A 27,053-nucleotide genomic window follows, 5' to 3' on the forward strand; every position below is an offset into this window, starting at 1 on the left:
ACCTGCTATTCTTATGTCACTGTCATCCTGATTTGCTATGGAGCTTTGAAGTCCATTCTGATACAAGGGAAGGCAAGCTCATCGTTACCAGCTTTTAATATTTCCACACACAAAAAATTTCTTGCCTATTCTGAGGCACTTATTCTTTTATTTAAACATTAAGTTTGTTTTATTCATACACACACACACATTAGTATTCTAATTATAATTACATTGGATTTACTTTTGAAAGAATCAATTTCTTTAATATTGACTTCCCAAGAGCATGGTATGTCTTTCCATTTGTTCAGGTTTTGTGTAAAATAATTTTCTTCATAAAGATGTTCCTTTTCTTGTTTAAAACAAGCATTTTATAGTCCTTGTTGCTGTAGTTCTCATTGTGAATACATTATTTTTCCTATTTTCTTATGCTTTATTAACTCTAGTGATATAGTACTAAATCTCTTGGGCTTTATACAATCATATTACCAGCTTGTGTTTATCTCTTCTTTTCCAACGTCTCTACCAGCTTTATCATTTTGTGTGATTGTATTTGCTAGAAAGCCTACAAGATAATATCAAATAATAATGTCAATAGCAAGCATCCTTATCTGGTTCCTAATTTTAATTGAAACCATATTTCAATGAACTCTACTGGTGTGTTTGGTAATTGGTTTTTGTTATATTTAAGAAGTCTGCTTTTGTCCCCTTTTTTTTTTTTTGTGGTACGCAGGCCTCTCACTGTTGTGGCCTCTCCCGTTGCGGAGCACAGGCTCCGGATGCGCAGGCCCAGCGGCCATAGCTCACGGGCCTAGCCACTCCGCGGCATGTGGGATACTCCCGGACCAGGGCACGAACCTGCATCCCCTGCATCGGCAGGCGGACTCTCAACCACTGCGCCACCAGGGAAGCCCTTTTGTCCCTATTTTTATAGAGTTTTTAAATTAAGAATGGCTGCTAAATTTTATCAAAAGTTTTCAGCATCTATTGATATGATCATAATATTTTTTATTTAATTTGTTATTGTCCTAGATTATGTTGCTAGATTTTCGGATACCGAACACACTTGTATTCCCGGAATAAACTTTTCTAGGCATGATTTATTATCCTTTTGATAAATAGCAGATTTTACTTAGTAGTATTTAATTTAGGGATTTTCCTCCTATATTCAAAAGCGTGCTTGTTCTGTATTCCTTTCCCTTATTTTTAGGTTTTAGGTTAAAGTTATGTTGGCTTCCCAAAAGGAAACATAGAGATTTCCATCTTTTTCTGTGACCTAGAATAGTTTAAATAACATTGAGATTATCTGGTCTCAATCAATCTCACAAAATATAGCTGTGAATCTATCTGGTTCTGCCTCTTTTTATTATTAAATCTTTAATCACCTTTCCAGTCTTCAATATTTAATTGGTCTACTCAGACTGCCACTGGCCTGCCTAATTCACACCTTCCCACCCTAGAGAGAAGTTTACCTCTCAGCAAACCTAGCCAACTTACACAGAGCCAACAGTTGGCTCTCTCATTCAAGGAATGGCCCTTTTATGGAAATAAACCTACTCCTCTTGGGAGAAAAACCCACACCAGCTACCTTTATTTAACAAAGCCTTTATTCATAAATATAACTGGATTCTCAAGTACCACCAGATATTTGAATAAAAATCAATAGCATGAAGAAAGAAGTACAAAGATGAATAAATGGGCAACTAACGTTAGAGAAACCTGAGGTGATAAGGAAACTAAAATTGCTTTAAAATTTATGCAATACTCAAAATGATTGAGTGTATATGATACACATAAAAGCATGTAATCTGTGAGGAAAAAGGAGCAATCAGAGAACAAATATGCTTTTTGACATTAAAAACACAAACGTCAAAAAATTGCACTGGGGCTTCCCTGGTGGAACAGTGGTTAAGAATCCGCCTGCCAATGCAGGGGACACAGGTTTGAGCCCCGGTCCGGGAAGATCCCACATGCCGCGGAGCAACTAAGCCTGCGAGCCACAACTACTGAGCCCAAGTACCACAACTACTGAGCCCGTGTGCCTAGAGCCCATGTGCCTAGAGCCTGTGCTCGGCAACAAGAGAAGCCACCTCAGTGAGAAGCCCACGCACTGCAACAAAGAGTAGCCCCCGCTTGCCGCAACTAGAGAAAGCCCACATGCAGCAACAAAGACCCAACGCAGCCAAAAATAAATAAATAAAATAAATAAATGTATTTAAAAAAATAATAAAGTTGTTTAAAAAATTGCACTGGACTGTGTGAATAATAAAATGAAAATAAGATAATAAGAAATCAGAATTAAATTTAATGCCCTATAGTGGAGACTAGAAAGTAAAAAATTTCAAAATATAAAAATAAATTTAAGCCACATGGAAGATGGATCCAGAAGTCAAAGATCTGTCTAAGAGAAGTTTCAAACTGAGACAATGGCAGGAAGGAAATATTCAAGGAAATAGCTGAAGAGAATCTTCCCAAACTTCATGAGTCTTCATTTTGAAATGATCTTTGTGGAGGCAAACAAAATTAGTTTTTAAAAGACTCATTCCTAGACTCCATCTAGTAATATTTCAGAACTCCAAGGGTAGAGAAAATCCTGAAAATTCCTAGAGAGGGAGTGAGAAAACAGGTTACCAGAAGAAACAAGGGTAAGAAAGGCACCAAACTTCTCATCAACAACATTTAATTCTCAAAGACAACTGAACAATATTTCAAATTTTTTAGGGTGGGAAAAGGTTTGTGTGTTTTTACTATTCAATTAATTTTTTTATAAATAATACTTTTACTTGGTAAAAGAATGAAACTATATTAAAAAGTGTTCAGAGTCTCACTCCCATCCCCACTTGCTCCATTCCCCACTCACCTGTCTCCAAAGGTAATAACCATTTCTATTAGTTTCTCATTTATCCTCCAAGTTGGAAAACCAATTTTGAACTAAGATTTCTAAACAATCAATCCAAATCAAGCCAAAAAATCAATCAAGTTTGGGCAATATAATTGCATATGTGACACAAGCACTCAGAGTATAGTGTACAATGGGGTTTTGGGGAAATAAAATGCTAGAAAAAGATTCTAGCAAAATGAAAAGGGAACCAAGAAAGAGGACACACAGGATAGACACTAGTTATATGGCAGCCAGCTGAATATGACCTATGAAAAGTGAAAGAAGCTGAAAAGAAGTTGAGGAGGATCTGCTAGACCCAGAGACAGATATACTAGGATAGAAAAGTACCAAACTACCTAGAGGTGGTACTCCACAACAAGAGAAGCCACGACAATGAGAAGCCCGTGCAACGAAGAGTAGTCCCGGCTCACTGCAACTAGAGAAAGCCCGCGCACAGCAACGAACACCCAACACAGCCAAAAATAAATAAATAAATAAATAAATAAATAAATTTAAAAAATAAAATAAAATTACAATATAGCTAAAAATATTAGGACATGGGAAGAGAGATGGAAGGATAATCAATTTTTTAATCTTTGGTAAGGGAGTATCTAGGAACACTAAAGTTGACAATAAGAATAGAGATTCAATTATGTATTGTTAACTACATGAACAAAAAAGTAACTACTACAGTCTGGAGTTGGGGGATCAGGGAAGTGGGAGGTAATACAGAAGTGATAAATGCCTCATCTTTGAGAATATAGCCCTGGACACTGTTGAAAGATGATAAATCAAGGAAAAAGGCAGAGATATTACTAAAGACAGAAATATTAATTAAAGATATAATTGGGCTTCCCTGGTGGCGCAGCGGTTGGGAATCCGCCTGCCAATGCAGGGGACACGGGTTCGAGCCCTCGTCTGGGAGGATCCCACGTGCTTCGGAGCAGCTGAGCCCGGGCGCTACAGCTGCCGAGCCTGTGCTCTGGAGCCCACGAGCCACAGCTGCTGAGCCTGTGCACCACAACTACTGAAGCCTGCACGCCTGGAGCCCGTGCTCCACAACAGGAGAAGCCACCGCAATGAGAAGCCCGTCGACACAACTAGAGAAAGCCCGCGCGCAGCAACAAAGACCCAACGCAGCCAAAAATAAATAAATAAAATAAATAATTTTTAAAAAAAAATTTAAAGAAAAGATATAATTAACCAAAGGATGTTAATTAAAGATGAAATAATAATCATGTGAACAATCCCAGTCAGAAAGTATTTTCAGATGCTTGTTGTTAATTGAACTAGGGGAAGAGGAAAGAAAATTTTTTACTTTTCCCATCTTACAACCCTCTATAATATTTGAATGTTTTAATGTGTACTACTTCTATAATTTTTTAAACAAATTTTTAAAATATCTGTACGAGGATATACTTTGTAATGTTTGTAACTGTGGGAATGGGAAACAATCTAAATGCAGAGAGACAAATAGGAAACTGATTAAAATAATTTAAATTGATTTTGTGTATTTACTGACATGGAAAGATCCCCACACTCTATCAAGTTTTTTTATTTAAAAAAAATCCAAATGCTAAATAACATGTACATCACGATCCATTATTTTAAAATCTGTGGTGTAGGGCTTCCCTGGTGGCGCAGTGGTTGAGAGTCCGCCTGCCGATGCAGGGGACACGGGTTTGTGCCCTGGTCTGGGAAGATCCCACATGCCGCGGAGCGGCTGGGCCCGTGAGCCACGGCGGCTGAGCCTGCGCGTCCGGAGCCTGTGCTCCGCAACGGGAGAGGGCACAACAGTGAGAGGCCCGCATAGCGTACCGCAAAAAAAAAAAAAAAAAAAAAAAAATCTGTAGTGTATATAAATGTGTGTATACACAAGATGCTTATTCTAAAATGTGAATAATTATTGCAGCCAGGTGGTAAGAATGCAGGTGATTTTTATTTTTCTCTTTTTGCTTGGATTTTCTAAAATTTCCCATGAGGAACATAAATTATTTTATAGCAAAAAGAAAACAAAAATGTTATTTTAATACATTTTTCCTTAACTCATTCCACGTTTCTCCTGATTGAAACAAGGTCACAAGATTCTATTTGTAATTCCTGGCACAACAGAATATTTATCTGAGTCAAAATCTGTTTGATATCACCCTCAAATCAAAGTATTCAGGTACAAAGATGTCCTTCAACCCACAGTGATAAGAATGCAGTTTCATATTTAAAGCAGATAAAAAGAACATCATTTGCCCAGTACCTAGTGCAGCTGTGACATCGATTTCACAGCCAAGGAAAGGGGAATCTAAATCATCACAGATGACGACAAAGCACAAGCTGAGTTTGTCAGAGGTAGTTCATTGTCTCGGATGTTCATTTCAAATCGCTTTGGGAAGGGAAAGTTACTGCTGCTAAATTTCAAAACATCTGAAAATATGTGACTTTTCCAGTCATAAAGAACAGTCCTGCAAGCCTTGATAAGAAAGTTTACGTTGACTTCATTACAACAGATTTAACAGTGAGAAAACAAAGCCAAAAGCAATAGGTGCTAATGCTCTAGTGCAAGTTCAGATCCAAAGCATTTTCATCACTTCGAAGCAAGTAAGAGGGTCACAAATCACCACCCCCCCTGCAATTTGGGATATTTTACTTCCAAGTAAAGGCTGTCCTGTACTTCAGAATTTTTAAAGTGACAAGAAGACACTTCAAAGGTAACAACAATACACTTCCATTCAATTTCACTTGTATTTTTTGGCCTTTGTCTAATCTTAATCAGATTTCTCTGAGAACCAGAATTCAGAAAATCAAAATAGTGTTTACCACAAACTGAAAAACTGTCCAAAGGGCAGTGCTGAAGTAATAATTATGGTAACAATTATTGAGCTTTTCCAAAACACCAGGCACTATATTAAGTACTGATTAAGTACTTAAGTGTTGTTAAGTACTTAATCAGTACTTAAGCACTTAATTAAATTAAGCAATTAAATCAGTATTTAAATGCTGATTAAGTCCTGTATTAAGACCATTTCTCATGTTGATACTCACAAAACCTCATGAAATAGGCAATAATATTATCTACATGCGGCAGATTGTATTTTCTAAATATGGCCACAACTATATCTCCCATCCCAAATGCTTTCCACAGTGTGACTTTGCCAAAGTTCCTATCAACAGGTTGGGGCCTATATACCCTCACTTTGAACCAGGGCAGGCTTTAACCAACTGAGTATGGTAGAATGATGTCATATAACTTCCAAGGGCAGGTCAGAAAAGGCCTTGCAACTTCTACCAGGCTCTTGGGACGTTTGTTCTGGGGAAAACCAGCCACAACTTAAGAACTCCTAGTATAGTTAGGCCATCATGCTGTGAGGCCATGTGTAGATATTTCTAATCAATAGTACCAGTTGAACTCCCAGCCAACAACCAGTCTTCACTGCCAACCATGTGAGTGGACCATCTTGGACATCCAGCCCAGTCAAGCCTTCAGATGATTGCAGTCCCAGTCTCATGAGAGACCCTCCAGGTAAGATTTCCCAGCCAAGCCCTTCCTGAAGTCCTGACTCACATTTTACATCACCAAGTTCAGGGTGCTTTGCTACACAGCAACTGTAACCAGAACACACCATTTTGCAAATGAGGAAATTGAGGCTTAAAGAGTGATTTGACTCCAGGTCTTAACTATCATTTTATCCGGCTGCCAGATGTTGGCATAATAAAGTTTGTACCATGCAGAAGATATCCCTCTCAAGTCACATGTTTATTTCAACACATCCATCAGCAGAACACACTGTGGGAGGAAAGTTGTGACTTCACTGAAGTGAAAGCAGTCTATTTCACTGCATTTTGTGATTAAGCAGTTTTCTCTGTTTCCGTCTATTGATCTGTTAACCAAAATGTTGAAAACCTCTTACAAATTACTTTTGCTATTACAGCAGAGTGCTCCAACCTACAGTAGGCAAGTGTCCTAATAAGAGATATCCCAGGATATGACTCTCTGTCTCTCCCTAAAATCACTTCTAGCAGGCTGTGTTGACATTTCAGAGGTCAATTCTTGCAGAATTTTCTCAAAGCATGAGCTATATGAACTCATGTCAAAGATTTTATTTAACAACTCATTAATTTATGAGGGAAACCAGTAAGATGTTACAACTAGCTTAAAGAAGCATTCAAAGAGCAATGACATTTATAAGGATACGAAATTCTGAAATGAATTTGCAAATACATGCACACTGGGTCTATCTACAGAAAATGGTCAGTCGCATTCTAATAAACACAATCCATGTGTTTTTCTACAGACAAGAATAATTTACATTATGATTAGTTTTCTACAATTTACAAAGTGCTAAAACATCTTAAAAGCACTGGAAGGCAGAGATGACCTGAATGAGTGAGTTTGGACACTCACTAATTTTGTAATCTTTTTTTTCCCATTTCAAAGTCCTTCATGATATTCACGTTTTTATTGAGAAAGGATTAATAATCTAAATTATATTTATATTGCAAAATTTACTTACAGCAATTTAATATATGTACTTCTACTCCTTTGTAAATTTTACATTAATATTTAATTAATTGATTTATAACACTATATGATGCCAGGTAAAGCAAATATTAATCTTAGTTCACAAACTCGTACATACCAAATTTAATTTCCTTGCTATTCTTAAAACTCAGTTTAATTTCTCTAGACACCCCATTAACCTGATGGTAGAAATTAAATCTCAGTCAGTTCTGGGTTCTCCCACAAGCACACTTTTCTCCAGTGTTGTGTCTCAGTTAAGAGGAAGCTGGGAGGAGGCAAGGAGGCCTCCTTTGCCCACAGGTCCTCTGGATCCTCCCATCTTGCCCCAGGTCATCAGTCCACAGGTAGCAGGTACATTGCTCCTCATTCGCATCCATGAGGCCCTTGCAGGCTGGGAGGCTCTCCCTGCTATCTCCGTGCCCCTTTCAGACACTCTAGCCTTTATTACTGCACCTCTCTAGCTGTGGGAAACTCTTTGATGCTCTCAAACATCCCACCTGCCTAGGAACTTTATGCAGCCACTTTTCCCCTAAGGTACGGCCACTGCCCTGGACCTTCCCAGAAAGCAAATGACAAGTGCTCTCTGTTCTCAGACCCACAACTCTATGTGGGGTTCTTGAGAGACCGCTTAGACTCAGCCTGGGGTGGGGAAAGGGCAGAGTACAGTGCTCCTTCCCGGGGACCCAGCAGTTCTGAGCTATCCTGTTTTCCTCTTCAAGTCTCCTCTTTCCCCTGTTATGCAGAATCTCAGGAAGTAAGAAGCCTTGCCCTGACTCATCAGGTTTTGTCTAGGCCCTGAGTCCTAAACTTGAAAAGGCTTTATTCTGCCTTCTGCAATAACATTTCTTTCCCAGTTTCCTTACCGAAATGGGAGGAATAAAACAGCTCGGAGGGATAAGAAATACCCATAAAAAACAATGGTTAACAATTCAAAACTGTGATACCACCACATGGGTACTGTGCCAGATGTTTGAAAGACAAAGAAAAATATGATTCAATTTCTCATGTTAGGATCTGTCCAGGGTCACCCAGCTAGTAGGGAAATACAGAGAAAAAACTCAACAGTGATAATATTATATTTAGTGCAATATCAGAATTTATATTTATAGATGAGAGGAATGTGATTGGGCTGGGTGTGGGTAGGAGAACTACTCAGAAAAGTTTTCTCATGGAAAACTCGATCTGATTTTTGCCAAAGTTAGAAAGGCATTTCAGGTAGGAAGAACAGCATATGTAAAGGTATAGAGGCCAAAGAGAACCTGATATTTTCAAGAAGGACAGGCAGTTTGGTTGAAGACTAAGCTATGGAAAAAGAATCATGGAAGAAGAAACCGAAGCAGTAGGTGGACCCAAGATCAAAAGGATGCTACACTAGAAAGCTTACATTTTACTCTGAAGGTTAATGGAGGCATCCAATGATTTTAGGCTGGAAAATATTATAACCTGTTTTGTGTTCTTAAAAGATCACTCTAGTAGAATGTGGGGAACTGAAGTGAGAAAGATATTAAAATCCAAGTAAGAGATAAAAGAACCCAAGCTAAAGCAATAATAGTGGGGATGGAAAAAAGAGGAAATTTATTTGCAAGACATTTTTGAGGCAAAATTACAGAAGTTGGGGTAAGAGAGTAAAGGAGAGAAAGGAGTCCAGGAAAACTCCCCAAATTCTGGCTTGGGTGACCAAGGAAATGATGATACCATTCACATAAACAGGAATACACACGAAAAGGGCAAGTTTGGGCAGAAGTGGATGGGGGGAGAGAGGAGGATGATACATTCACATTTTTTCATTCATCTAAAAGATATATGGTGAGAAATCATGCTGTCAACCCTGTCCCTCTCTACCCCAAACTACCACCTGCAACAAGTATTGTTGTTTTATTGGTCTCTGGTATATTCTTCCAGTCAGTTTTATTTTTATCTTTATTTTATATTGGAGTATAGTTGATTTACAATGTTGTATTAGTTTCAGGTGTACAGCAAAGGATTCACTTATACATATACAAGTATCTATTCTTTTTCAAATTCTTTTCCAATTTAGGTTCCAGTCAGTTTTAACACATTGGCTTTAAGGCACCCAGGTACAGCTCTTCAGTAAATAGTTGGATAGATGGTTCTGGAGTTCGAGAGAGATACGTGGGCTCATGAAAAATCAACTCAATACCAAAAAATCAAACAAGCCCATTTAAATATGGGCAAAGAAACTGGGTAGACATTTTTCCAAAGAAGACATGCAAATGACCAACAGGTACATGAAAATATACTCAACATCACTAATCATCAGGGAAATGCAAATCAAAACTACAATGAGATGTGGACCACATGACTACATGTGGTCATATTTTTTAATTTTTTCAGTTAATTATGCAAATCCCCATTTTCTGTATTGACATCAATTCTAGTATCTGTTATTGGGCCTACCTGTTCCTCTCCTAAAGGGTCCCTGAAATCCAGTCCTTACACAGAAAGGGGGTATAGCAGACAGGCTGGTCTCACACAAGCGCGAGTGTGCACACACACGTATCCATTCGGCCTTTCACCATTTCAACACACAGCAGTGACTTCCAACATCACCTTTCAAAGAGATTGGAAGACTTTCTCTGGCCACAGGAGCTGCTCTGTCATGCTCACAGAACCAGGAGAAGCCACTCACCTACTCTCCTCTAGAGAGGATGACTTCAGAAGGAGTCTTCTGAAAGGAATGCCCTTTAGTGAGTCCATGGTCATTTCCCTTTCTAAAGAAAACTCCCAATCTGATTCCGAGGTGCCCATTGGTCCCTTTGTGGGAGAAGACATGGCATAGGGGCTGCCTTCAGTGATTCATGGAGACTTTCAAGTTTATAGCACCTCTGTCACTTTTGAAAAGGAACATATACATTTAACCTCTATCATTTTTTTCTCGTAAACAAATCTTAGTATCAACTTCTTCTCTCCATCTCCACTGCTCCCACCTGGTTCAGGTCTCCAGCATCTGTCGTGGATGACTTGTGATGGTCTCCTCACCCACCTCCCTGAGCCCTCTTTTGCCCACCTCCAGCCCATCCTCCCATAGCAGCCAGAGTGATCTTTATCAAACATAAATCGGATCAAGTCACTTCCCTAAAACTCATTAGTAGCTTCCCTTTAATCTTCAAATAAAACTCAAATGCCTTACCGTAACCCTCAGTGTCCTTTGGTGATTTCAAGAGCATTTGATTTTCTAAGAGAGACCCAGTTGATCGCAAATTGTCTTGTCTGGCCCAGGTCTAGCTGTCCAGCAGCAGCTCCTGCCTCTGCCCTTCCTCCACCACCCTCCAAACACACTGACCTCCTTCTGGTACTGGGATACACCAGCTCTTCCCCAACATGGAGCCTTTGCCCTTGTTCTTTCCTCTGGAGAGTTGCTTTTCCCCCAGCCTTGACTGTGATGAGCTCAGTTCATTCACCAGGTGTCAGCATAAATGTCACTCCCCAGAGAAGTCTTCCCTGACCATTCTACTTACACAGATCCTCTTGCCCTCAATTTTTCCACCTCAACACCTGTTTGTTACACTGACACACTTCAAATTTAAAATGAATCCTTCCTAGAACACACCCTCTCACCATACACAAAAATAAACTCAAAAGGACTTAAACATAAGACATGATACCATAAAACTCCTAGCAGAGATAATAGGCAGAATGTCCTCTGACACAAATCATACCAATCTTTTCTTAGGTCAGTCTCCCAAGGCAATAGAAATAGAAACAAAAATAAACAAATGGGAACTAATCAAACTTACAAGCTTTTGCACAGCAAAGGAAACAATAAACAAAATTAAAAGACAACCTATAGAATGGGAGAAAATATTTGCAAACGATGTGACTGACAAGTGTTTAATTTCCAAAATATACAAACAGCTCATACAACTCAACAACAAAAAACCCAATCAAAAAATGGGCAGAAGACCTAAATAGACATTTCTCAAAAGAAGACAAAAGGCACGTGAAAAGATGCTCAACATTGCTAATTATTAGAGAAATGCAAATCAAAACTACAATGAGGTACCACCTCACACCAGTCAGAATGGCCATCATTTAAAACTCTACAAATAACAAATGCTGGAAAGGGTGCAGAGAAAAGGGAACCCTCCTACACTGTTGGTGGGAATATAAGTTGGTACAGCCACTGTGGAAAATAGTATGGAGTTTCCTCAGAAAAGTAAAAATAGAGTTACCATATGATCCAGCAATCCCACTCAAGACAAAACTCTAATTCAAAAAGATACATGCACCTTTATGTTCATAGCAGCACCATTCACAATAGCCAGGACATGGAAACAACCTAAATGTCCACTGACAGATGAATGGATAAAGAAGGTGTGGTACATATATACAATGGAATACTACTCAGCCATAAAAAAGAACGAAATAATGCCATTTGCAGCAACATGGATGCAACTAGAGATCATCATACTAAGTGAAGTAACTCAGGAAGAGAAAGACATATACCATATGATATCACTTACCTGTGAAATCTAAAATATGACAAAAACGAACCTATCTATGAAACAGAAACAGAACCACGGACATAGAGAACAGACTGGTGGTTGTCAAGGGGAAAGGGGTTGGGGGAGGGATGGAGTGGGAGGTTGGGCTTAGCAGATGTAAGCTTTTATATATAGAATGGACACACAACAAGGTCCTACTGTATAACACAGAGAGCTATATTCAATATCCTATGATAAACCATAATGGAAAAGAATATTTTTAAAAAGAATGATATATATATATGTGTATGTGTGTATATATATATATATATATATATATATATACATATATATGTATATATATATAACTGAATCACTTTGCTGTACAGCAGAAATTAATACATTGTAAATCAATTATCCTTCAATTTTAAAATACTGATCAAAAATAAATAAAATAAAGTAAAATGAAATGAATCTTTCCTTCCTCACTTCACTGTAAGCGTCTTGAAGACAAGGACTTGTTTTACATCTAACATATAGCTGGTACTCAGTAAATATTTAATGAATGGTGGAGCATCATGCTGTACATATATCCATTCATTCAATTATTGCTATTTCATCATCCTGTTGCTGCCTACAGACAGGATAACAAGGTCCCCCTTCATCTGTATTTATCTGCCACTACCTACCTTGTCCCTTATGGTTCTCAAATCATATTACAAAGTTTTAACAATTGAGTGAAATCATTCTTCGCTTGTTCCCTGGAGAACAGAGTTGACTTAAAATTATACTTCAGCCTTAATCACCTGAACAACTTGGAGAGAAAAATCTCAAATAAAAATCCTGCTAGCTCCTCAAATAAAGATCCTGCTAGCTCCTCAGTCTGGAAGGCTCTTTCCCTGCCAGAAGACTGCTCCTTAGAAGGCTGAGGTGGGACCCCAAGGAGTGCAGAGCGGCTCTCCTCCCTCCCTGTGCTGCTCACAATTTTCTGCGAGAGGGGGAAAGAGAGAATTGGCCATGGAGGAGGCACACTAAGGTGCTAATCCAGGTCCTCCTCCCAAACACAATCCTGAATCTTGACTCTGTGGATAACCTCCGGGCGAAACCTTCTCTTTGGGTGAAGAGTGCCTTCCTCCAGAGCCTGCATGGGCTCCTCACTTCAAAATGCCCTGCCATCCTTAGAAATAGGCACTGTGCTCAGTGGTTTTACATGTGAACAAGACCATGCCTCTCAGTCCCGCATTTTTCTTTTCTTTTTTTTTTAAATAAATGTATTTATTTATTTTTGGCTGCGTTGGGTCTTCGTTGCTGTGCGCGGGCTTTCTCTAGTTGCGGCGAGCAGGGGCTATTCTTCGTTGTGGCGCTTGGGCTTATTGCCGTGGCTTCTCTTGTTGCGGAGCACGGGCTCTAGGCACGGGAACTTCAGGAGCTGTGGCTCGTGTTCCGCATTTTTCGTGTAATCATTATGAAATATAATTCCCAGCCTGTGGAGCTGAATACAATTCATAACCAGGATTATAAAATATTTTCCAGTTGTCTGTTTATTCCTCCTAATCCTCCGTATCCTCTACTGTTTTAGGTCATCTACCCCTTTGCTATCCAACTCACTGGAGGGAGAGGAAAGGAGCCAATGCTAGAGGAAGACATGAGGGTAGCCAGTTTCTAACTGAACTTCTGCAGACAGTACAAACCAGCATTAAAATGGTGATGCTGTGAATGAGGTTACAGAGCATTTCCTACAATGGCCCCTTAATCAATCATTCAACAATTATTTATTGAGTACCTGCCATATGCCTAACATTCAATCACTCGTTGGTTCAACAGAATTTTATGCTGCCGGGATCTGTGTTAGGGGCTAAAATGCAAAAATGAGTAAGATGTGGTCTCTACTCTCCAATAGCTCATTTCTGCAAAAAAAGACAAGACCACCAACTCATACAACTGAAGAATAATCTGAGTTAAATTATGTGTACTAGAAATGAATGTTCATAGAGCTCGGTGGACTGAAATTGTAAAGATGCAAAAAACCCAAAAACCTTCTTAAAGGAGGAAGTGCCTGAAAAGAGCTTTGAAAGAGAAGTAAATAATAGATAAGCAAAAGAAAGGAGGGAAGGCACCCCAGGCTGTGGGAACAGCTCTGGCAAAAGCCAGAGGCTAAAGTAGGCTTGAGATGATTTGGGAGCAGCGAGGAAATGGAAAGGACAAAGTAGGCTCTTCATTAGATCCCAAACCAGTTTAAACCTCTTTCCAAAGGAATGGTGAAATTTTGATAAGGTATTGTGTGTGGGTTATGAGTCTTTTAACTGTGGCAGCTTACAATTAAACCATTGTCTCCAGTCATTGCTAGATAGCTACTGAGAAAAGCCAGTTACCCCATGCTAATGTATAACTTCTTTGTTTTATGCAAAATAGCCAGCTCTAGTCTAAAAAAGAGCTGAGTGCCTCTATTCAAGTGGAACAGAATGAAAATAAAAACCCAGGGCTTTCATGCTCACAGGGCCTTTCCTGGACACACACAGTCAGAGCATCATGTAATTTTCTCTCTTTCCCTTCTAATAGGGTGGAAAAAGAAGCAAAATGCTCTGCATCTACTTGATGACTTTTTGTTATCAGATTACAACTAGTTATAATTTGTTCTCTCTTGTTTTCAAATTACACCTTGTGCCTCTCTGTGCACTATGACTTTATTAATGTTACTAGCTGTATTACTTATACCCTGTCTGTTTTATAAGATTATTGTCTCTTGCATTAACAAATGTATAACCAGGCCTTCAAAATTAATGATGGCTAAACGTCTTGAGGCAGTTGATCATATATAACTCTACATAGAACAGTTATAATAGTGCAACTCTAGATATGGGAAGAGGCAACAAGGGAAAACATTCCTTGGATCATAATATATTACCAGAGAATTTCAGATCATCAACAGGGCCTAATCAAAAAATTAGCACATCAAGTGGCCTATCAACAGAATCTTCCCCTGATCTAGGAATGAATCTTCCTAGTGTCACGGGACAAAATTAGTCATGAAATGCCTCCCAAACATTGGTCAAATCTATGACCAAGGGCTTCCCCGGTGGCGCAGTGGTGGAGAGTCCGCCTGCCGATGCAGGGGACACGGGCTCGTGCCCCGGTCCGGGAAGATCCCACGTGCCGCGGAGCAGCTGGGCCCGTGAGCCATGGCCACTGAGCCTGCGCGTCCGGAGCCTGTGCTCCGCAACGGGAGAGGCCACAACGGTGAGAGGCCCACATACCGCAAAAAAAAAAAAAAAAAAAAAAAATCTATGACCAAGAGGAGGCCCTGTGGACAAAGAATGTTGCCTGTCATATCAGTAAACAAAGGATGTTGCAGCCATCAGCTACTGCGGCCAGCCCTGACAGTGCACCCTAAGGGAACTCGGGATGGAGATAAACAGGATACTGGCCCTAGATAAGGTGTGTATCAAAGGAATAATTTCAATGAGCCCAGGCTCTTGAATCTTCCCATACACAGAAAAGCCCTAAATTCATAACTTGAGGTCTGGTTTTCTTTGACAGTAATCTTTTGATGTTCCAATTACCTGGGTTGTTTTTCTTTTCTGTTTTGTTTTGTTTTTGCAAAAATTCTTATATATCCTGACTTCTCCTTACTCTTTGGAATAGTTTCTCAGAGTTATCTGAGAGTCTGCCTCCTGGGCTTAAGTCCTCAGTAAGTCAATAAAACGTAATTCTCAACTTTCAGATTGTGCATTTTTTTCATTCAACACACTTTTAGGCAGTTATCGTAAGAACATAATTAAAGGTATGTGCAGAGACTTAACTGCAAGGACATTCATCTCAATATTGTTTACAAAAGTAAAAAACTGGAGTCAACTAAATGCTAGCAGTAAATGACTGACTAGTTTATACTATAATTTACTTAACCAGACAATGGGATATTATGCAGCCATTAACAATTATGCACAGGGGAATATTTAATGACATGAAAATATGTTCACAATGCCCTAAGTAAAAAAAAAGCAAGCTTAAAAACAATTTAAAGGGGGACTTCCCTGGTGGCACAGTGGTTAAGAATCCGGCTGCCAATGCAGGGGACACAGGTTCGAGCCCTGGTCTGGGAAGATCCCACATGCCACGGAGCAACTAAGCCCCTGTGTCACAACTACTGAGCCTGCGTGCCACAACTACTGAAGCCCACATGCCTAGAGCCCATGCTCTGCAACAAGAGAAGTCACGGCAATGAGAAGCCCACGCACCACAACAAAGAGTAGCCCTCACTCACAACTAGAGAAAAGCAAGTGTGCAGCAAAGAAGACCCAACACAGCCAGAAATAAAATAAATAAATTTATTTTTTTTTAAAGTTAAAGTATATAACATCCCATTTTTTAATTTAGAGATAAATAGGCATCGAAAAGCTCTGAGAGGCCAGCATCAAGATGTTAACAATGATAGCTTTAAGAGTGATTTCTACTTTTTTCCTTTGTGATCTAAATATTAAAATTTTCCACAATAAGCACATTGCTTTTCAAGCAAACTTATTTGTATTAATAGTATATACTTTGCTCACAAGGTTGCAATGAGGATAATATAGGATAATGCACCTGAAAAACACTTTCAGTAGTGTAAAGCTCTATACCAATATTACTGATGCCGAAAGCTCAGCTTCTCTGTACACCAGTGCCAAATTGAATCTCGGAGGCAAGAGTTTCAGGTGAAGTAGAAAAGAATAGCTTTGGGACTTCCCTGGTGGCACAGTGGTTAAGAGTCTGCCTGCCAATGCAGGGGACACAGTTTCGATCCCTGATCTGGGAAGATCCCACATGCTGTGGAGCAACTAAGCCCGTGTGCCACAACTACTGAGCCTATGCTCTAGAGCCTGCAAGCCATAGCTACTGAGCCTGTGCACAACTACTGAAGCCTGCGTGCCTAGAGCCCGCTCACTGCAATGAAGAGTAGCCCCCACTCGCCACATCTAGAGAAAGCCTGAGCAGCCACAGGACCAAATGCAGCCAAAAAATAATAAAAAATAAAAAATAAAATTAATTAATTAATTAATTAGGGCTTCCCTGGTGGCGCAGTGGTTGAGAGTCCGCCTGCTGATGCAGGGGACACGGGTTTGTGCCCCGTCTGGGAAGATCCCACATGCCGCAGAGCGGCTGGGCCCGTGAGCCATGGCCGCTGGGCCTGGGCGTCCGGAGCCTGTGCTGCGCAACGGGAGAGGCCACAGCAGTGAGAGGCCCGCGTACAGCAAAAAAAAATAATTAATTAATTAATTAAAAAATAAAATTTAAATAGATAAATAAATTCTATTTAAAAAAAAAAAAGGAAAGAAAAGAATAGCATTATTGCTTTGCCAGGCAAAGGGGGCCAGAGCAGGCTAATGCCCTCAAAGCTGTGTGTCCCAACTTGGAGAAGTTTTATAGTAATGGTTCAAAGAGACATGATCAGCTTCATAGATGTTCTTCTGATGGGTTAGTGGTGAGGTAAGTAGGAGTCAGCATCATCAGCCTTCAGGTTCCAACTGGTCTGGGGTCTACATGCTTGTGGGCAGCATACCACTTTAATCCTTAACTTCTCTCGTCTGGAGGGGGTTTCAGTATCTGCAAAATAGCCGAAAGATATTGTGGTGTGTATCCCTTGATGGGTAACCAGGACCCTGCCCCAAGGCTGCACTATTCTTTCTCTTGACTCTTTGTTTCTCCCTTGTCTTGCACTCCCCTTTCCCTAATTAACAACGGCTTGAATCTGCCCATTGGAACTCAGGGAAGGTCATGGAGGCCGAATGAAGGTAATCAAAGAAATGGAGGGATACAGAAAGGCTTTGTGCGCAGGATCCCCACAGGGCCCTGCTTGGTATCACTATGATCTACTCTACCTAAACCTGGGTGTCCTTCCCCATCTCTCCTGTATAGAACCTGTCTTCCTATTTGAGATCTCCTTTGTTACATTCTTCTATAGGTCATCTCCACACCAGGTGACCACCAGACAATTCCTTCTTCCTACCCTCAAACTGTAGCAGACCCGTTTCTTCACCCATCTTATCTTTATACTTTAACAAATGCTCACATAGTTAGCAAACCATGGGGCTTGTCTTTTTTTCATAAATAGTAGATTATTAAAAACCCAGTGATATTATGCCAGTGAAGAGCCACATTTCCATTTATTCTTTTCCCATTTCCAACCCCTTCAATTGTTACTCTGCTTTGTCTCTTCATATCCTACTCTCTCCACTGTGTTCACTACCCCCATCCCATTTATAGATCTGCTTAAGCCTTTAACCTCTCTTCTTTCTTTCATTCCTTCATCTATTCATCCAAAAAATATTGTTTGGTTGCGTGATATGCAACAGTCACTGACTAGTTGCTGGGCCATAAAGACGAATAAAATACAAAGGAAGTGGAAGGAAGGACAACACAGGTGACAGGGGACAGATGAGTAAAGACTCAGAGGTAAAAAAGAGCATGGCATTACAGAAGACCTAGTTTTATTAGAGAGTGAGTATTGAATGAGACACTGCTGCTTCCAAGCAGTCAGGAACCTGCTAGAAGCTACTGCTCACACAGACCTCACAGCCCTGAATCAGCTGGGGAGCACCAGGGCCACTGTGAAAACTCACATACAAGAAGTTCATACATCCATTTACCAACCCTGCCAGAAGAAAATGGGGTAAATGCCTTGGGCTTCTCTTCTGCTTTCCACACTTGCCAAGAGCCCCTCATTGGCAGAACATAAACTACAGCAAGAAGGCTGAAAGCAAAGGAGTCTGGGGAATCCTGTTCCCAGGTTTCCAGACTTCGTGATACAAAGGAGAGCACACAATGGGCGGAAGAGGCACTGACTGCCCAGGGCACCCCTCCTCCAGGCCCTTATTACAGTTTTGTTCTTTCCTCCAGCATACAATGGGATGGATGCTGGATTCTGCATTTATTTCATTCAGTCTCCTATAACAGCTGCTTTGCTATTCCAACCAGGCTGTAACACTCTGAGAAGAAAGTTCACTTGTTTGAATCCTTTCTTTGAATCCCCTCAATGCCTGGCAAGCATATTGCTTCACACATAGAAGATACACAATAGATATATGCAAATAGCTGCAGTGTTGAAACTTGAATTCTGGCCTTCTGGCTCCCAATTCAGAGTTCTACCCAACATCACTCAGTCTTTCTTCATTAACAGGATGTCTTTTTTTTTTTAATGGAAGTTAAGTGTTTGAAATTGCTCAGTTCGGTTTTGCTTAGCAGAGAAATTCCTCTAGAGTAAAAAGAACTGAATAGACTACAATGATTGAAAAGTTGTCAGCAGACACTGGGTCAGATTAGTGGAACACTGCTATCTATGAAGAGTAGTTTCAACTTCCCAGTGAGGTAATGATGAAAAAATAAATGGGACTGAAGAAAACTGCAGCTGGACCCAACCAGCTATTTTTGCAGAATAGGTCAACTCAATCTCATCTGTTTCAAACTAATGGAGAAGCAAATGGAGATGGTCTCTCTACAGTTTTAGTAGTAAATAATAAGCTCATGATGTCGATAGGAGAACCAAGACAAGAAAGCTGATTAGATTTGTTATGGAATTTTTTTGTTAAGGATGAATCTGCAGCTTAAGATGATAATAACAATCACACAAGTGCAAAATGATGTTTTTTTGTTTTTGTTTTTTTTATTTTTGGTTGCGTTGGGTCTTCGTTGCTGCGCGCCGGCTTTCTCTAGTTGCAGCCAGCGAGGGCTACTCTTCGTTGTGGTGCGCGGGCTTCTCATTGCCGTGGCTTCTCTTGTTGTGGAGCACAGGCTCTAGGCACACGAACTTCAGTAATTGTGGCACGTGGGCTCAGCAGCTGTGGCTCCCGGGTTCTAGTTGTGGCACACGGGCTTAGTTGCTCCGTGGCACGTGGGATCTTCCCGGACCAGGGCTCGAACCTGTGTCCCCTGCATTGGCAGGCGGATTCTTAACCACTGCGCCACCAGGGAAGCCCCCAAACTGACGTTTATTGGGTGCTTCTCATGTGCCAGGCACCACTCTAAAAATTGTGTATGATCTCACTTAAACCTCATGAGAGCCCCATGTGGTACTTTTACAGATGAGAGAACTACAGCACAGAAAAGGTAACTGACATGCCTAAAGACACACATCTAGTAAGTAGTGTCATCAGGATACAAACCCAGGCAGTCTGAGATGATCCTCATGCTTAGCCAGTTCTATACAGCCAGAAATGTGGCACCTGGGCAGTTATCACTCACTGTTAAAAATTCAGACAACTATGTCAGTAGCTGTTTGAGACTATCAGTAATGACTATATCAAACAAATCATTGTACTTAACATTACTCTGACTCATGAATTCTCTAGTTGCTATTACCTGTTTACATATATGAACCAAAGTGTCTCATATATATAACTTTATAACATTAGATAAATGTCACTTAACTTTTCTGAGTTTTATTCCAGATCATGCAACCCTTATTCTTTCTAGTTTATTAGACAAGATGTGGAAGAGAGTCTGCCAAGGAATTCCAGAAGTTTATTAGCAAATGAACAGGCAACGGAAGTGGTTAGATCAGGTTAGAGCTGAGCAGGATCACACGGTGCTCCTCTGCCCTCCAGAGGCCATTTTGACTCCAGCCTGGGTCAGGGGCCTGGGAGTTTGAAGCTGCTTGAGAGGTCTAGCCTGACCACAGGGCATCTGGGAAGGCCAAGTGGATGCCAAAACCATCCTAAAATGTGCATTCCACTTCAGAATAGATCTGAAAACCTATCTTCCATCCCCTCTCCAACCCAACACAGCCTTTCTATGGCAAGCTCACGCTCTGGGGCAGGAGCACTGATGGGAACCATTCTCACTATAAAACTAAGACTGCAGTTGAGCTCTATCTAAGGCCCAACTGGAGTGGTGATTGTTTATCCTTCCCCACCTGCTCCTGCTGTTTCTCTTTCCCCTATTCTCATTAAATAATGCTTAATCCTACCAATATTAGTCACTTTAAGTCATTAAATAACCCAGCTCCCTGGGATATTTTAAGGGGCCAAACTCTCAGTGGGTATCTATTCCTGAAGAGAATTGAATTCTCACTAAGGAGCCAGATCAATAAAACGCTGGCCTGGAGCCTGTGCTCCGCAACGGGAGAGGCCACAACAATGAGAGGCCCACGTACCGCAAAAACAAAAACAAAAACAAAAACAAAAAACGCTGGCCTAAGAGTCAAAATAGTAGTATGGCTCTTGCTCTCCCCTCTTCCCTGCCCTTCCTTGCCCAATCTTTGAAGGTGGCAGTGTGGCTGCCAAAAAGGCAGCCACAGGGAGAGAACAAACTAAGGCAGATGCTGGCCAAGGAAATGGCATCAGGCCTGAGACTGAGAAGTTGGCAGGACCAAGAAGGCAGCCAGCCAAGTAGGCAGTCTTTGCAGTTGGGAGATTGGTTACATACAGGAAGATTGAGAAATAAGTAAATATATGACAATGAGAGCCGGGTTTATCAGGGCCTGAGGAGGAATTTACACAAATGGAATGGAGGAAGACTAGAAAAAAAACGGAGGTATTGGATTGGAATTAGAGATGTTGGTGTGAACTCATACTTGATGAAATAGATGATAGATAGATAGATAGATAGATAGAATAGATCATCGGTGGATGCCTATATACATAGTTATTATAAGCATACTAAACACCCAGATCTTGGTTTCTAAATACCATTCTCCACTAAAAGGAATCGGGGGGAAGGGATAAATTAGGAGATTGGGATTGACGTATACATGCTACTAGATATAAAATAAATAACTAATAAGAACCTACTGTGTACTCAATACTCTGTAATGACCTATATGGGAATAGAATCTAAAAAAGAGTGGATATATGTATATGTATAACTGGTTCACTTAGCTGTACAGCTGGAACTAATACAACATTGTAAATCAACTATACACCAATAAAAATTAATTTAAAAATAAAAATAAACAAATAAAAGGAAACAGGGCTCCTTGAAGAAATGGCTGATTCCAGGACCAGGGCATAAAATGAGCTTGGAACATCCTGTTGTAGCAGAAAATAAGGAAGTGCTCAAGAACACTTTGATATGTCCAAAGGATATGGGACTCAGCTTGAGAGGGTTCTCACTAGCCAAAACTGGAACAATCTGATCATCATAATAATGTTATAATAATGATAGTACCAGATGTTAATCCATTGACTAATATAGGAATCCATGAGTCCATACTGATATGAATAAATGAATGAAAGAATGACTGAATAAGAAAGAAGAGGGGACTTCCCTGGTGGTCCAGTGGTTAAGACTCTGTGCTCGCAATGCAGGGGTCCTGGGTTCAATCACTGGTCAGGGAACTGGGATCCCAAATACCAAAGAAAAAGAAAAAAAAAAGAAGGGAAAGTGCTTTCTGAGAATTGAATGTCATCTAGTAATGTAGAAGGAATGATGGATGTTAAAAATCACCATGTGGCAGCCATCATATTGGTGGCTGATTTAGGCAAGAGTCATCAATGGATACTAAGATTGGTGACTAAAGTTTGGTGAGGAACAGGATATTGGGATAGTCTTGGACTATCTCCCTACAAAACACTATTAAATTACAAATGGGAAAATGATGACATCACAGTGGAGAAACTTGGCAGTATCAACTTAGCCAGGTGATCTTGGTTAACCTCATCAGCAATGGGACAGGTTGATATTGGATATCTCCCAATGTGATTCTCTAAGAAGAGCACAGCATCAGTTTGTTTGGTTGTTTGTTTGTTTTGGGGGGGGGGTACTCCTGACAAGAATGTATGGCCTGAGTCTGGATGTGAGGAAGCATCAGACAAACCCCAATCAATGGTACTAACAGAATGAAACGTGTATACTCTTTAAAACTGTCAACGGTCATGAAAGACATTAACATTAAGGAATATTAAGGAACTATTCTAGGTTACAGGAGATTAAAGAGACATGACAACTAAATGCAACATGATACTGGATTGGATTCTAGACTACAGAAGAGAGGAAGAGAATGGGATAGTTGTCAAAATTTTAACAGGGTCTATGGATTGAATAATAGTGTTGTATCAATGTTGATTTTCTGATTCTGGATGGTTATAGTATGATTATATATGAAAGTGCCCTTATTTGGGGGAAATGCACTGTGGTATTTAAGGGACGGGTCATTATGTTTGCAACTTGTTCTCAGAGAATCATCATATACATTAGAGGGAAAGAGAAATATGGTAAAATGTTGAAAATTAGGGAATCTAGGTAGAGAATATGGAAGTTTTGTGTACTGTTCTTGCAACTTTTCTCTCTGTTTGAAATTATCTCAAGATAAAATATTTTTAAATGATATGCCATACTGACTAAAATTTAAAAGATGGATAATGCCTAGTGCTACCAAGGGTATGGAAGAATAGGAACTCTCATACATTGTTGTGGGGTTATAAACTGGTACAACTACTTTGGAAAACTGTAAGGCTGTCATAAATATACCCTAAGACTCAGTAATTCTTCTCCTAGGTATACACCCCAAGAGAGATGCTCACATATGTGCACTACACATATAAGAAGGTTTGGCCAGCACTATTTGTAATGGTCAAAAACTAGAAAAAAAAATCTCTATCGGTTATCAATTACTGCAAAACAAATTATGCCAGAAGTTAGCAGCTGATAACATAGACATTAACATCTCATAGATTCTGTGAGTCGGGAATCCAGTGTGGCTTAGCTCTTAGTCTGTCATGATGTTGCTGTCAAATTGTCAGCCATTGGGCTGCAGTCATTTCAAGGTTTGCCTGGAGCTGGAGAATCTGCTTCCAAGCTCATTCATCTCTCACCACTTGGACCTCTCCAGAGGGTTGACTCATGACATGACACTGATTTCCCCCAGGTAAGCAAACTAGGAGATAGAACCCACAATGGAAGCCACAGTCTTTTTGCAACCTAATCGCAGAAGTGAAAACCCATCACTTTTGCCGTATTCTATGCATTAGAGACTAGTCACTGGGTCCAGCTCACACTCAGGGAGAGAGGATTACACAATGTGATGAATAACAGGAGACAAGGATCACTAGGGGCTATCTTAGAGACTGACTACTACACAACCCAAGTGTCCAACAATGTTAGAACAGGTAAATAAATTACGGTCTATTTAAATACAGTGCAATATTAAAGAATAAAAAAGAAACAAATGAATTACAGCTACTTACATCAGGAAATGACTCTCACAGACAAAATGCTGGGAAAAAATAAACACAAAAAATAATCATATGGTATGATTCTATTTACACAGCATTCAAAAAGAGGCAAAACTAAACCATGATAATAGAAGTCATATAAAGGTTGCCTTTGCAGTGGAAGGATGGAGTAATGACTAGGAAGGATGCTTCCAGAATGTCGATAATATTTTAGATCCTAACCTGGATCACAATTACATGGGGGGGTTCATTTCATAAAAATGTATCGAGCTGTACACTTTTGGTGTTTGTGCTCTTCTGTATGCTTAGTATACTTCAATTAAAGATTTTACTTAAAAAAATTAATCCCCCAAAATTCAGAATTGGGTTTATTTGGTAACTTTTTATTTTGATATCATTTCAAGTTTATAGAAAAGTGCAAGAATCATACAAAGCACTCCAATATACTCCTTCCCCAGATTCACCAAGTGTTTACATTTTGCCCCATTTGCTTTATTATTCTTTCTGTGTATGTGTATTCATTTTTTTCCGAACCATTTGAAATTAAGTTGCAAACGTCATACCTATTTGCCCCTAAATATTTCAATGGGCATTTCCTATGAACAAGGACATTCTCTTATATAATCACAATACAATTATCAAAATCAGGAAATTTAACTTTGATATAATACCATTGTCTAATCTACAGTCCCAAGTAAAATTTCATCAATTGTTCCACAATGTCCTTCCTTTTTTTTTTAAATGCAGTCTCCAATTCCAGGATTATGTTACATTTAGCTGTCATGTGTCTTTATTCTCCTTTAATCTGGAACAGTTCATCAGTTTTTCATGTCCTTGACTTTTTTGAAGACTACAGGCCAGTTATTTGTAGACAATCCCTCAGTTTGGATTAGTCTGATGTCTCTTCATGATTAGATTCAGATTATGCATTTTTGGCAGGAATGCCAACTTGTCAATGCATCACATCAGAGGTACATGATGCTACTTGGTCTCCTTATTGGTAATATTAATTTTGATTATTTGATTAAGTCAGTGTCTATCAGATTGTGCCACTGCAAAATTACTATTTTTCCCTGTGTAATCACCAGATAATCTTGAGACTATGTAAGTGTCATGTTCCTTAGCAAACTCCCCCACAAATTTTAGCTTCCTTTGATGATTCTTGCCTGAAGCAATTATTAATATGGTGGTTGCCAAATGGTGATTTTCTAATTCCATCATTCCTTCCTCATTAATCACATTTATTAGTTGGTGTTCTGCTGGAAGGAGATTTTTCCCTTCTTTACCTTTTATATATTTATTCATTCATTTGTGTACATCCGTATGGATTCATGGATTATTTTAGTTAGTGGATTACTATGTTATTATTAATTCTGAGGTTCTAACTGTTCTCAATTTGGCTAATAGGAGATCTAGGATAAATTCTTGACCTGACTTACTTATTACTAGGCAAGTGACCTTATACTCTGAAATTCCCTCATACTGAAATAAAAACAGAATGTGAATTTGGACTTCACAATGTACCCAAGTACAACAAATGTATAGGGGAAAGGCAGTACAACGTAAGAGAAGAGGGAAAATTAGAGAAAGGCTATGAACCTTAAGTTGAGAAATCTCCCTAGATTTTATCTTTAAGTTTCAGTAATAAATGGTTAACTCAAAGTAAATGACAACAGCAGGGATGAATGTTAAGTCTCTATTAAAACCTGCCATGTTTGAAATCAGGAAGAAACAGTAGTTAAAGTTCACAGAGAAATAACTTCAGACTTCTTTTTTCTTTGCCGTAAAGGCTCCATTTTCCATCAACTCACCACGCACGGTTCCCTTTTCATTTGGCTGAAGGCTCCGTGTTAAGTATCAACTAACAACAGTAAGAACGAGAAGTTCACCTATAACTTAGCACAATACAAAAAGGAATTGTTTATAAGACCAGGTTATTTTTTCTTATTCTTATCCAGCCTCAACAGGATGATAACTTTTTAAGTAATCACTTTTTATTTATGGAGAGAAAATTCTTCTCAGACAAAAATGAACTCTATTTTCTACATCTTGAGTAACAAACATAAAATCTCCATGAGGCATTCTACTTTTCAAAATCTAGATTATGTTAAATAACTCCTACATTTAAGAAGAGAGAAAAAGCCTGTCAAACAAAGTGGGGCTTTTTCTTACATAGAACACTGAGTTGACAGCAAACACCTCCAGAACTCTGAAAACGTGACAAGTAAAATCAACACGTATCATTAGGAAATAAAAAGTAAAAATCAGAAGAGAGAGTTTGACCACTGCTCAACAATGGAATTAATATATCTGAGATATTAGAAACTGAAAGATTCAAACTTAGAGGAATAAAGAGAATTGGAAAGGCAAGCTCTGCTCAGGGAAGACACTACATAGGGAGCATTAGTCTCTTACAAGATTGGTTACTTTAACCAGCCTTGAACACAATCAAATATCTAGACCTTCCAAGTGAGGAAGATTTAACATCATTGGACAACATCCTACAAAGCCTATTTGAGCAGCAATCAGCTTTTGGTAACGCCCACTATTCCTTCCTGACCCCTTCAAACTGCAACAGATATGTTGGAAGTTAGGCTCAGTACATTTAGTCATCCAAACTGTTTTGAAAATGTTAGAGCAAAAAGATGAGAAGAAAATCATATGTTGTGCTATGAAAATCAAGAGAAGAGAGTGTTAGAAAAAAGGGGGATCAACAGTGTCAAATGCCACAGAGAAGCTAAGACAGGGAGGGCTGAGAAAAACCCACTGTGCCTTGTGACTAGGAAGCCAGGACTGCCTTTCGGTGACCAGGTTGAATGACAGGGACAGAGGCTGAAGGAGCAGCAGGAGTCAAGTGAGCAGAACTAGGAGTGACTGTGCATTGAGAATGGAGTTTCATTCTTAAACCTGTTAGCACAAGTTCCTGTGCCTCATGCACAGTGAGGCCAAACAAACAGAAACATCAAAGCTTGGAGCAGAGAAAGGTTTACTGCAAGGCCATGCAAGGAGAAGGGTGGCTCATGCCCAAAAAAACCCCGAGCTCCCAGAAGGGTTTTGGCAAAGCATTTTTAAAAGCCAGGTGAGGGAGGGCG

General features: G+C 39.7%; 1 long non-coding RNA gene across 1 annotated transcript in view; it reads right to left on the reverse strand.

Moving 5' to 3' along the window:
- Nucleotides 1-27,053, reverse strand: part of LOC307049762 — a 46,862-nt gene that overhangs the window by 14,203 nt on the left and 5,606 nt on the right. The window contains exon 2 of the long non-coding RNA XR_013810764.1: nt 23,974-24,002. This is a non-coding gene — a long non-coding RNA (uncharacterized lncRNA). The remainder of the gene's footprint in view (nt 1-23,973; nt 24,003-27,053) is intronic.

The sequence above is a fragment of the Hyperoodon ampullatus genome (assembly GCF_949752795.1).
Source record: "Hyperoodon ampullatus genome assembly, chromosome: 3".
NCBI lineage: Eukaryota > Metazoa > Chordata > Mammalia > Artiodactyla > Ziphiidae > Hyperoodon > Hyperoodon ampullatus.